Source organism: Hyla sarda, chromosome 4 (genome assembly GCF_029499605.1).
Source record: "Hyla sarda isolate aHylSar1 chromosome 4, aHylSar1.hap1, whole genome shotgun sequence".
NCBI lineage: Eukaryota > Metazoa > Chordata > Amphibia > Anura > Hylidae > Hyla > Hyla sarda.
In genome coordinates, this window is record NC_079192.1 from 338,117,466 (window position 1) to 338,130,211 (window position 12,746).

The 12,746-nt window shown below is 42.5% G+C and overlaps 1 long non-coding RNA gene across 3 annotated transcripts in view; it reads right to left on the bottom strand.

Annotated features, from left to right (window-relative positions):
• Window positions 1-204: 204 nt before the first annotated feature.
• Window positions 205-12,746, bottom strand: part of LOC130267161 (uncharacterized) — a 41,892-nt gene continuing 29,350 nt past the window's right edge. For 2 of the 3 annotated variants that reach the window (XR_008843072.1, XR_008843074.1), the window contains exons 2-3: window positions 1,106-1,361; window positions 205-908 (exon numbers count right to left, since the gene is read on the bottom strand). This is a non-coding gene — a long non-coding RNA (uncharacterized LOC130267161). Of the gene's footprint in view, window positions 909-1,105; window positions 1,362-4,658; window positions 4,797-12,746 lie in introns of those variants that run through there. The other variant, XR_008843073.1, reaches the window with a different exon arrangement.

The window sequence follows — 12,746 nt, forward strand, 5'->3', positions numbered from 1 at the left end:
AGCATGTGCTGTAGCTGGTACCACATCCATTTCTTTGTATTGGAGCACCAGATATGCACAAACACCGGACCCAGGCATCTTAAGTGTAGCACTAAAAACTTTTCTGGTCCACAACAGTGCACCTACCTGACGAGAGGTCCATTACTTACCGAAAACTTTGCTTTTAGTGTATAAAAGTAATTTATTTTTGTGTTTTATCTCTACACTTACATAATTGTACTCTTAGCTATATATCTGCTTTGGTTCTAATTGAGTATGCAAACATCTTCACACCTCGTATGTTTGCTAACATGGACAAGTGAAAATGGAAGGGAGAAGTGCCATTCAAGAGATCCATTTTTTCTATAAGACTGTGCTTTCTACCTCGGTCTGCTTCTGAAGTCTGGAAGAATCATCTGGCTGTTGATCTGAACAACTGTATTTTGATGTGTCCACTGAGATGTTGTGCTCAACAACATATAATGGTAAGTACAATACAGTGTTTTAGCCTTCACAGTGTTACACTAGGAGCACGCTCTGTATGTCTTTTCTCCTTCTCTTCTTACAGTTAAAGGACTTTATTCCACTCGCCATCACTCTGATCACATCTAGGCAGTTCTTCCTTGAAGAGGATGCCTCTTTTATTGAAGCAGGAGCAGTTTTGTTGCAGAAAAACTCCAGGGGAAAATCTGTCACTTGCGGTTTCTTTTCCAAGCTTTTCTCTCCTGAGAGGAATTACACCATTGGGACTGCTTGCAATGAAGCTGACTCTAGAAGAATGAGATACCTACTGGAAGGTGCTCATCCTGTGGTCATTTATATGGACCATAAAAACCTGACCTACCTGCAATCTGCTCAGCACTAAAATCCTCAACAATCCAGGTGGGCACCCTTCTTCGCAAGAATAAACTTCCTCCTTCACTTATGTCCTGTAGAGAAGAAAAGGCTGAGACTCAGCAGATCAGACTGAAGAATCACAACACATTATTGACCCCACCTGTCTTGTTTCTGTGGCCCCTGTCCTGATGAAAGATATTCCCCCTAGAAAGATATTTCTCCCTACTACTAAGAGGAAGAACATACTTATCTAGAAACATTGTTCAAAGCGTGAATGAACGGCACTCACCAGGGACAGTGTGACTTCATCATTTATTGTACAGTGTCCATACAAGCATGTCGGGCGGCGTTCGGCCGCTGCAGGTGAGAGATGCTAGGCGCCAATGCGTGCTGATCGATGACAGCTGTTTCTTTCCTTTCGAAACTTCAACAGACCAATTCCTCTGACCTGTGCTCCAGTGATTAAGTACACTCCCCTCTAGTGTGACGTGGATCGCAGGTGAGCGGAAGGGGTGGATTCAAATAGAACAAAGTGCTGTGAATAGCTAAAATATAAAACATACATAATAAATACAAAATTTAATTTATAGTATCAATTTGTACACAATACATTTACATAATTTTTATAGAAAGACTCCCATATCGATTCTATCATTTAAACCTGCATTGTCTTGTGCTTTTGTTCTGAGAATCCCCCTTGCTTCTAATTCCCGTAATCTTTTTGTGTTGTCCTGTCCTGCAATCAAATTCAACTTTTGTAGACCCATAAAAGTTAATTTACTAGTGTCCCCTTTATGTTCTGATTTTATATGCTCTATAAGTCTGGGTGAACCTTTCCCTGTTGAGATGGATCTAGCATGCTCTCTAAATCTAATCTAAATCTAATCTGGTCTAATAGTGCTGCCAATATAGTATTGCTTGCATTCGCATACAATAGCGTATACTATATATTTAGTTCTGCAACACATAAATTCCTAGTATTCCCACCAGTTACAGTGACCGCACTTCCGATTACCCTTCACTGACGTCTTTCCCAGCCAGTCTCCAGGATTACCCTTAGTGAACCGGCTGCTTACTAAGGCATCTTTCAAATTGCCGATGCGCCTGAAGGTAATCATTGGCTTTTGCAAGCGTAAAGGTCCGAGTGCCGGGTTTCCAATAAGTTCCAGTGTGATAAAATGGATTTTTTTACAATATTGGCTAGGGGACTTAATTTAAAGGAAAAAGAGAACCGTCCACTGTTTTTTATGGTGTCACTCTTTTTCTTTACATGTTTTCGGTGTGTTTTTTTCCGTAGCAAGCTTTTCCGAGCAGTGTTGTTAACTTGTTCAAGGGCTGATTCTAAGACTCGTCTGGGATATCCCCTTTTTTCTAATCAAGCTAGTAACTCCTGAGCTTGTTTTTTAAAAGATTCTTCATTACAGTTAATGCGTTTGATGCGTAACAGCTGGCTGTATGGAATCGCCGTCTTAGTGTGTATAGGGTGATAACTGTTGAAGTGGAGAATAGTATTCGTGGCTGTGGGTTTACAGAAGCCCTTGGTACTCAAATGTCCATCTTGTAATTCTACCAACACATCTAAAACTTCCATTTTATTTTCATTCAATTTGGATGTAAAACGCATGTTCATATCGTTTTCATTCAACATCAGAACAAATTGGTTAAATTCATCCGAGGATCCGTCCCACAGCATGAAGATGTCATCTACGAAATGCAGATAACACCTCACATGCCTGAGGTGCAGACTCCCGGATGAAAAAAACATACCTCTCTTCAAAACATGCTAGGAATAGGTTAGCTAGCGAACAGGCGACGGGCGTACCCATCGCCGTGCCGCCCTTTTGCGCAAACCATTTCTCACCAAATTGCAACACATTATTTTTTAGAATAAAGTCTAAAGATTTGCATACAACGTTGATATAGTTGTCACTTTTGTCAGTTCTTTTTAGAATGGTACGCATACAATCAATTGCTAATTGCAGGATTTTTTCGCATTAATTTTGCCCCCTAAGACTATGATCATATCTGTGTCTCAGTTCAGATTCCAGCACATTTTATGGTAAAATGTTGTATGCAGCTCCATTTTTCCCATCACAACAATGTTCAGCATTAGAAATTGATCCCATGATACAGTACCAACAGACTTGTTTCTCAAGTTCTACTTATACCAAAGCTGCCACTGGTGAAGTAGCTGGGCAGAAATTATTACATGCAGAAGTTCTGGCCTTGTAAGGTTCTTTTCACACTGCATTAATAGCTTCTGCTTGAGGCATACAGTGAAAAAAGTCATTAAAAACTCAGCTAATCAGTGGAGGTGCCGTGGTTTTTTTTTTCCCCTAGAAAACCCCCTTAAGTAGCCATAGATCCCCAGAGAGACTGTTAGGTAATGGTCACACATCCGGAATCTCCATGCAGAATTTTGCATTGGAATTCCGCAGGAGATTCCGGAGCAGCAGAGTCCTATTGATTTCAATGGGATTCTGCTGCGCCGTGCACACGGCCAAAATTTCCGTGTCAGAGACATATGGAATGTATAGCCATCTATGAGACATAAACAAAGCCTTAGAGGGGTACTCCAGTGAAAAAAAATGTTTAAATCAACTGGTGCCAGAAAGTTAAACAGATTTGCAAATTACTTCTATTTAAAAATCTTAATCATTACAGTACTTATCAACTGCTGTATGTTCCAGAGAAAGTTATTTTCTTTTTGAATTTCCTTTCTGTCTGACCACAGTATTCTCTGCTGACACCTCTGTCCATTTTAGGAACTGTCCAGAGTAGGAGCAAATACCCGTAGCAAACCTAACCTACTAAGACAGAAAAGTAATTCAAAAAGAAAAGAACTTTCTGTGGGGAAAAAGCATCTGATAAGTACTGGAAGGATTACAATTTTTAAATAGAAGATTTTTGAGAGACTGTTGCAGAGCCTCCTGCTAAAATACTTTTATAGGCTACTACTACTACTACTACTACTACTACTACTACAGTGCTTGTTCTTGACCTGGTACAAACTATCTTTTTTCTCTAAGTCAAATAAAGTGGTTGTCAAAAGTTGTGTCCTGAGTGTCAAGGTTCACACATTAGCACAGTAGAAAAGGGGAGTGAAACATTTGTGGAACAGGAGTTGAAGACAATTTGATGGCACCCAATATCATACCCAATACCCAACATATTTTGTCCATTAGAAAAAGTGCTAACATGATAGATTTTTTAAAAAAAACACACACTACAAGCAAGTATATTTAGAAATAATAAAAATAAAATGTGTTGTATTGCTAAAGAAGTTAGAATTTTCGAAAACTAAAATAGCATGGGCATGTGGCAAGAGAAAACGAAATGCTTCCACTTGGCAGTACTTCTTCAATACCGTCTGGGTGAGCACAAAGACAGACGGAAATGTAGCTTAAGCCAACAAAACTAGAGCTTGAATCAATAGTTACACTGTTGATTTGATTATTTTAACATTTCCTCTGTGTATTATCTTAAGAGACATAATAAGATACAATATGTATATATAACATTATATGATCCTATAGCCTCTTATAATCTGTTATATTGTAATTGTTTCCTCTTCCATGTAGTTACAATGAAATAAATGCAACGGATCTCATTAAACAGATTGATATTCAAATGTCACACAGGTAAATGGTTATTCTCTTCAAAGTTCACCCCTATCCAGCAGACGGACCCCAATTATAGTTACATAGTTACATAAACAGAAGTCATTAGACCTATGTTTGAACAGTAAACATTTGAATATGTAAATGTCTAGTAAGCAGATTAAAATGTATATCAGGAGTATAACAAATTTATACTTCTATTCCGTATGGCTGCAGCATTACCTCCTCGCTCCAAGAAGAACCAAATGCAAGTCTCCACATCCCTTGCCTAGGTTCTTAAATATCAAAGTGGAGAGGCATCTTGGGCAGTCTCTAGATGTCCTCCCAAGATCCATCTGTAGGCAATATTTAGGGGCACAGCAGGGATCCACTACAGTATGCAGATTGTCCATGCAGGTACCCACATCCATAGACGAGGTTCTTAAATACCCAATTCGAGAAGCATATTGGGCAGTCTCTGGATGCCATCCCAAGATCCAGATGTCGACAATAATTAGGGACATAGAAGTAATCGTCTGCAGCATCCAGATTGTCAATAACAGATGTAAAGTCCAGTTTTAGGTGGTCATCAAACAGCATGCCTGGTTAGATATGGAATGTGTATTCACACAAAACCAATCATCCCCTTCTCCTGTAGCTCCGATCAGACTTTATACATGCTGCTCGGCAATTGCAGATCTATCAATCTGTCTAACCAAAACTGTCTGGTTGTGCCCATAGCAACCAATTAGAGCTTAGTTTCCTTTTCACCTGAGCTCCTTAAGGAGGTACTCTGCAAAGGATAGGGGATAAGAAGTCTGATCGTGTAGGGTCCAACCGCTGGAACCCCCTGATCTCCGGCCTGGCACCCCTGTAATCCGGCTTAGAGCGAACTCCACTCCATGCCAGATTACAAGCGACCACAGCCATCACGCCCCCCCCCCCCTCCGATAAACATTAATGGAGGGAGCTATGACTAGTACAGCAGGTCTTGTGAAAATACATCAGACATCTTATCCCCTTTAAGATATGAAAACTGAGCTGTGATTGGTTATTATGGGCAAAACCAGACCGTTTTGGTTTAGGCAGATTGATAAATTAGGGACAATGTATTTGCCAAAGTATTTTTTTTTTCATGTGGCTCATAAATACAGTGTTTCACTGGGATCTCTGCGGAGAAGGTGGCTAGGTGTTGTCTGACATGTGCCTCATTTTTATCAACAATGTTTTAGACTATTATCATGAAGTTTCACGTAGGACAGTGAAGAGTGTGTTCTGAACTTAGCGCCAGAACCATTTTCCCTGCCTATTTCCATAGCTGACCTAAGTTTTCGCTCTGCAACTTGGAGCCAGTCCCTCCACTGACTAAAGTGCAGGGGCAACATAGTCAAAACAATACACAGGAACTGTACAAGGTTGGTGACACAGGCCAGGATAGGAAAGTTTAACAACTATAAACACACAGAAAGGGAACCAGGATACTAAATAACAGCAGGAATGCAAAGTAGTAAATGGATTTCAGTGAAACATAGCGGCAGGTATATAGCAGGCAGACAAAAGTCTAATGACCAAAGCAAAATACAGCAGTTATGAGAATATGAATGAAACAGGATAACCAAAGAAATTTTAAGACTAAACCAGGAATGCACACTAGACTACCATAAAACCAACCTCTAACAGTGAGTCCATGTTAGGGACAAGCAACACACTAATGAACATACCTAACCATACCTACCTAACATTACCAATAATACCAGTATACAAGGGAAATATTATCACCATACTTATTACCATCATACTGTTATTAAACAAATCCTTCATACTGAGAACAATATTACCAATAATACCAGTATACTGTTACTGACCAAATCCTGTACACTGAGACCAGTATTACCAATAATAATAATAATACCAGTATACAAGGGAGAATAATACTGCCACACCATGACCACTACAATTATCACCACATAGTGTCTGGATTAGGCTGCGTCTTCTTAGAGTGGTTCTCTTTCCTATTCTTCTCTGTCTTGCTCAGACCACCATGAAATCTTCTTCTAACCATGACTCATCACCACAGAATCTGCCAGGTAGTAGGTAATGCCCCCAGGTAGTTAAAGGATTAAAGGAGATCTCCGGCAAAAATTAACTAATCTCCCATCCACAGGATCACCAGGACAGGAAACAGCGCTCAGTGAGGAGTGCGTGCTGTAGCTGGCACGCGCTCTATTCATTACTATGGAAGCACTGAAAAGACCCAAGAACAGCTCTCAGGCATTATCGGCGCTCCTGTAGAAATGAATGGAGTGCATGCCGTCTACTAGTATCGATTAGTAGACAGTGCCTTTACATAGGAAATACTGATTCCCCCAGGTAAGTAGTGCCCCATGTATGTAATGCCCCCAGTAGGTAGTGGCCCCAGATAGGTATGTGCCTCGACTAGGTAGTGCCCCCCGATAAAAAAAATCCCACTCACCTTTCCGCCAATCCTGCACTATGGTCTGGCCGGCAGTGTATGGACATTACATATGCCATTTGCATAATGTAGGAGCAAAAGACTGCTGTATGTACATTAATGTACATATGTACATTCACGCATTACAGCGTGAAACAGCCCGTTGGCCATTACCTGTATCTAGGACCCGATACATGAAATAAATGGGTGGATTGCTTTGTAATATGAGTGTCAGCTCATTCTTTTTTATAAATAACTATTTTAAAATGTAGTGATGCTTTATACTGTGTTATGTTATAACTGTAATGTATGGTTGTGATCAGTGTGGGTTTTACACCTACACACACTGCTAGAAACTTTCTAGAGTAGAGGTAGGAGCCTTATCTTGTCCAGTCTCTCTATTGAGACGAGAGGAGTCTGCCAGCCTCTGTCCCAGTAAAAGTTTATGTGGAGTTCGGCCCAGAAGTTTGGGGCAATTCCAGCTCCTGCTAAGACTACAGTCCTGGACACCAGCGAGACATAGTGCATATATAGTGGGGCAACAAATATTTAGTCAGGCACCAATTGTGCAAGTTCTCCAACTTAAAAAGAGAGAGGCCTGTCATTTTCCTAATTCTCTTCTGAGCATTGTAGTGCACCAGCAGAGCACTTAACATTTACATATGGGGTACTTCCATACACAGGAGAAATGGGGTTTTACATTTTGGGGGGGCATTTTCACCTAGTACCCCTTTTGAAAAAGAAAAATTTAGGGAAACAACATCATTTTAATGTTAAAAATCTAATTTTCCATTTTCACGTCCAACTTCAACGCAAAGTTGTCAAACACCTGTGAGGTGTTAAGGCTCAAAATACCCCTTGTGACGTTCCTTGAGGGATGTAGTTTCCAAAATGCCAGGTGGGTTTGGTTTTGCTGTTCTAGCACCATGATGGCTTTCATGGCCCCCAAAACCATGACAACAAAATTTGTTTTAAAAAATCCCACAGTTGCTCTTTCCCTCTTGAGCCATGTTGTGAGCCCGCAGGGCACTTTATGTCAACATATGAGGTATTTCCATACTCAAGAGAAATTGGGCTACAAATTTTGGGGGGCTTTTTCTCCTTATACCACTTTTACGTTTGTGCGACACAATTGACTAGAGCGACACAAAAAATGTGCGACACAAAAATAACCGACATGTGCGACAGAATAATAAATAAGCCTGAAAAAAAAAGACGAGTGATACTGAAATCACTCCAGAATAAACACCAAGGTGCAGTATTGTGGAATAAATTGCCGATAATTGGTAAAGCCGAGGAAGCGCTGAATTGCTTTCAAGCCAGAAGGTCCAGGCCAATACAGTACAGCGGACAACTTGTTAGGATCCATTTGGAGACCTTGAATGGTAACAATATACCCCAGAAACAGAAGGCTGGTCTTTTCAAAAGTACACTTTTCAAGTTTTACATAGAGATGATTGTCTCGGAGGTGCTGTAAAACTTGGCGGAGGTGAGAACAATAAGTGTGAGGATGGGGCGAGTAGATCAGTGTTTCCCAACCCAGTCCTCAAGGCACACCAACATTCCGGGTTTTTTCAGTTATTCCATTGGAATAGAACAGGGAAAAATTAAAATCCTGGACTGTTGGTGTGCCTTGAGGACTGGGTTGGGAAACACTGGAGTAGATGAGAATGTGATAGACATCAACACAGGAGTATAGGAGGTCACGAAAAATGTCATTGACAAACTCCTGGAAGACTGCTGGAGCAGTCCGAATGGCATCACTAGATACTCGAAATGTCTGTCACGAGTATTAAACGCAGTCTTCCACTCATCCCCTTCTCATACAGGAATCAAATGATAGGCCCCACGAAGGTGTAGTTTAGAGAAGATCCTGGCACCCCGCAGGTGGTCAAATAATTAAGAGATTAAAGGAAGTGGGTAGCAGTTCTTTATTGTAATTTAATTCAAGCCTCGGTAGTCGATGCAAGGTCGCAAAGACCCGTCTTTCTTTTCCACGAAGAAGAACCCGGCTCCAGCAGGGAAAGAGGACTTCCTGATAAAACCCTTCTGAAGATTCTCCTGGATGTAATTAGACGTAGCCTGAGTTTCAGGGACCGACAAAGGGTAAAATCAATAGGACAGTCATAAGGACAATGTGGCGGTAGGACTTCAGCTTGTTTTTCACTGAAACATATTTGAATACAGTGGGTGATGCAATGAGGTCTCCAACGAAGAACTTCTCCAGTTTTCCAATCCAACTGTGGGGCATGGAGTTGCAACCACGGTAGGCCAAGCAGAAGAGAAGTACAATGAGGAAGTAAATAAAAAGTTAAGTTCTCCTTATGTAAGTTCTCCTTATGTCCAGTCTTTCTCCATTGACTGTAGAGATGTAAAAGGGCTTTAACAGGCAAGATACAGGAAGATGATACCTATGTACTAGGGAGGCATCAATAAAATTTCCTGCGGAACCAGGGTCCAAGAAGGCAAGAACAGAGACAATCTCTTTGGAGGGTAGAAAAAGCTGGACCATCAAATTTAAGCGTGAAGAGGTGGTATTCACACCTAGGGAGGCCTCTCCCACAAACCCTACGTGCGAGTGTTTCCCTGTAGCTGTGGACGTAGAGGACAATCATTTAGGAAATGATCCGCACTGGCGAAGTAAAGGCGTAGATTCTCAGTTCGGCGGCGGGTTCTTTCCTGCAGGGTCAGGCAAGACCGATCCACCTGCATAGCCTCCACTGCGGGATGAAACATAGAAGATTGCAGTGGTTGCTGGAAGACAGGTGCCAGACGAGGAAAGCGTAGAAGTTGTGCCGATTCCCTTTCTTGTCGAAGTTCCTCACTTCGCTCAGAGAAACGAATATCAATCTGGGATGCCAAGTGTATAAGTTCATTCAAGTTAGATGGCAATTCCTGGGCAGCAAAGGCATCCTTGATATGACTAGATAGTCCTCTCTTGAAGGTGGCGCAAAGAGCTTCATTGTTCCATGATATCTCCGATGCCAGGGTACGAAACTGAATGGCATACTCGCCCACAGAGGAGTTGCCCTGAAAAAGACTCAGCAATGCTGTCTCAGCAGAGGAGGCTCGGGCTGGTTCTTCAAAGACACCCTGAAATTCCGTCAGGAAAGTCTGGAGTTTGGTTGTGAGAGCATCATTGCGATCCCAAAGCAGAGCTGCCCAGGCCAAAACCCTTTTAGTTAAGAGACTGATAACGAAAGCCACCCTTGCTTATTCTGTAGGGAACTATTCCGCCATGAGTTCAATGTGCATGGAACACTGCGTCACGAAACCACGACAGGACTTGGGATCCCCCTCATATTTCTCAGAATAGGCAAGCGGAGTTTCATTCCGGAGGAGACTGTGATTGTTGCGGTTGCTGCTGAGCAGTTAGCTACTGCTGCATCATGGCGGATAATTGTCTCAACTGCTGTGCCTGCTGAGCCAACTGCTCTGACTGGAGCGCCACGATAGAAGCAAGATCCGGATTATCTGGCAGAGGAACCCCAGTGGGATCCATGGCCGGATCTTGCTGTTGCGGAGCTGATGTGGATCCTCTCACCTGTGTGGCTGATGACTTGGACCATATCGGGGAGAGGAGTCTAAGGTGCCACTGGTCTTCACCAGAGCCCACTACAAAGCATGATGGGCTTGCTGTGGAAGGCGACACCCAGGTCGCTACCCCCCGACACGGCTCAACCACACAGGTAGCTGGGCAAGGCAAGGTACCGAAGGATAAGGCAGAAGCATAGTCAAACGTAGCAGAAGGTAAAGGCAGGCGGCAAAGGTGCAAAGTCAAATAACGTAGCGGGAAGGTCTGGATACATAGGTAAGGCATACAGGCAATATGGAACACTTAATCTCAGACTATGGGGCACTGAAGATCCAGCAGGGAAGTGTGGGAGGTGCAGGGACTTCATAATGTAGTGTCAGGTGCAACAACTAATTATGAGCGCACTGGCCCTTTGAATTTCAGAGCTGCGGTGCGCGCACGCCCTAGGAGACGGGGACGCAGGAGGCAGCAGCAGAGTGTGGTGAGTGACGGGCTGGGATTCGCATGTGGGCGCGTCCCGCGATGCGAATCCCAGCCCCGCCGGCAGACTGGAACACAGGGACACCGCGCTCACGGTCGGAGCGAGCGCAGAGTGTAACCATATAATAGTATACGAGGAAGAATGAATGTGCTGCACTCACCGGAATCAGGTACAAAAGCAGTGCTGTTCTTTATTTCAAAAGGTGCAGTAAAATCATCATATGCAGCAGGACGTATGAGATGTAACAGACGCCATGAGTCATATCATTCGTGGGTGATAGCTGTTGCGCGTGCGCATTCACGCTTCTTCAGACCCTACCCTCTTCCCTGCATGTCACTGTTAAATACTCTCATTAACATTAACATTAAAACATACTTTAAAACCAACAAGATAAAGAATGAACATGTGAACCAAAAAACATGCAATGTGCTGTAATATCTACAAGAAGACACTGAAATCCAATTTTTCGTTTAAACCAAGGTTCCCCTGTGCATTCGTCCTAATGATCCAATGGGCTTCTGCTTGGAGAAGGGTTTTCCTTAAAGGGGTATTCCGGGTAAAAACATCTTATCCTCTATCCAAAGGATCCTCTATTCAAAGGACTCGCTGCAATCTCCTTGCAGCACCCACATTCTATGCGGGGCAGCGTCTCCAGTTTCGGAAACCTCTGGGTTTCCGGGACTGGGGACGTGACGTCACGCCACGCCCCCTCCAATCACTGGTAACAGGAGTTGTCCCGGAAGATTAGAAATTAGCAAATGTTGTGCCCATTCACAAGAAAGGTAGTAGGGAGGAATCAAGCAACTATAGGCCAGTAAGTCTCACATCAATAGTGGGGAAATTAATGGAAACCCTACTAAAGGATAGGATTGTAGAACATCTAAAATACCATGGATTGCAAGGTGAAAAATAACATGGGTTTACTTCAGGGAGATCATGTCTGTCAGGCCCAAGTCCTGATTATGGAAACATACATGTGTTTTATAAGACATGGGTGAGGGGTCATTCAGACGGTGTATCCTTTGTTTTTTGTGTATTGCATTTTATTGGGGGGTCTGGCTGTTTGTTTGTATCTCCTTTGAAGTAATGCACACTGGTCTCATCATATAATCAAAGAGATAAGGGGTCAGGAAGAGAGATGCCCCACCAGGTGGGATCAGAGGGGAGGTGGGGAATGGAGTTTTCCTCCAAAGAAGCAGATAAGACTTAAAATGCTGGACTCAACTGTTGTTCAATGCTGTGCAAAAAGCGGACAAGAGCTGGACTCTCACTGACAAGGAGGGCTATACCATCATGCTGTAAGAACTTCATTTTTTTGTTTTCTGAACTTGCCTTGCTAAACTCTTTTATATATTTTTGTAACTGTATGTCATTTGTTTCTGTATTTTTATGCATAGCACTGTGATACCTTTTATCAGATTAAATGTTTAATTAATCAGCTCTGGTCTTTGATCTCTAAATATAGGAGCTCACCTTTTTGAAGGCAGCTCTGGTGGAAACACGTTTATCTAAGGGTTAATTTGGTGACTTGCTGGGACTAGTAGTGGATACTCAGAGGTCTGGCGGCTTTAACCCTTGCATCATCACACTCTCTCTAGCGTCTTGGCTGGACCGATAGGGTGTGATCGTGACAACTGGTGGCAGCGTCGGGATATATTTAGAGATTTTTAGTGCTTGTTGGATTTTACCTGTAAGGAAATCTTAGCACTAAAAAAGAAATTGCATACATCTTCTTGTGTGTAAATTCCAAAGACAGAGCTCAGTGCTGGTTTAAAAGACATACAAAAAGAGTGCAAGACAGTTCTGTCCTCCCCATCTCCTGCTTTACCTCCTCTGTCTCATCTCGGAAATATGGAGGCATAT